This window comes from Nannospalax galili, unplaced genomic scaffold, assembly GCF_000622305.1.
Source record: "Nannospalax galili isolate Female #2095 unplaced genomic scaffold, S.galili_v1.0 scaffold85, whole genome shotgun sequence".
NCBI lineage: Eukaryota > Metazoa > Chordata > Mammalia > Rodentia > Spalacidae > Nannospalax > Nannospalax galili.
Genome location: NW_008358866.1, coordinates 7,927,189 through 7,927,921, shown reverse-complemented (window position 1 = coordinate 7,927,921; position 733 = coordinate 7,927,189).

The window sequence follows — 733 nt, the reverse complement described above, 5'->3', positions numbered from 1 at the left end:
ATCACAGCTGACTTTTCAATGCAAACTATGAAAGCCAGAAGAGCCTGGACCAAAGTATTCCCAGTGTTAAATGACCACAGATGCCAACCCAGATTACTATATCCAGCCAAAATGTCTATTATAGTTGAAGGGGAAAGAAAAATCTTCCATGACATAAATAGGCTAAAGGAGTTCTTATCCACAAAACCAGCCCTACAGAGAGTTCTGGGAGCAATACAAAGAGCTGAAGAAAGGAATGACTAAAACCAAGGGGTTGCAAAAAGAATTCCAACGAGGGTATAACAGGGTAAAAGTAATGCTATAGCAAGAATGTAAACAAACAACAAAAAAAATGACAGGACTCAATACTCATCTTTCATTAATAACTTTAAACATTAACGGACTGAACTCCCCAGTCAAAAGACATAGATTATACGAATGGATTAAGAAACAAAACCCATCATTTTGCTGTCTGCAAGAAACTCATCTCACTTTCAAGGACAGACACTATCTCAAAGTGAAAGGATGGAAAAAAATATACCCAGCAAATGGCCCTAAGAAAAAAGCAGGCGTAGCAATCCTAATATCTGACAAAAGAGACTTTAAACTGAAACTAACCAGAAAAGACAAAGAGGGCTATTTCATTTTGATCAAAGGAACAATCAATCAAGAAGATATTACAATCATGAACGTATATTCACAAAACTCTAGTGCGCCCAACTTCATAAAAAAAAATACTACAGGACTTTAAGAC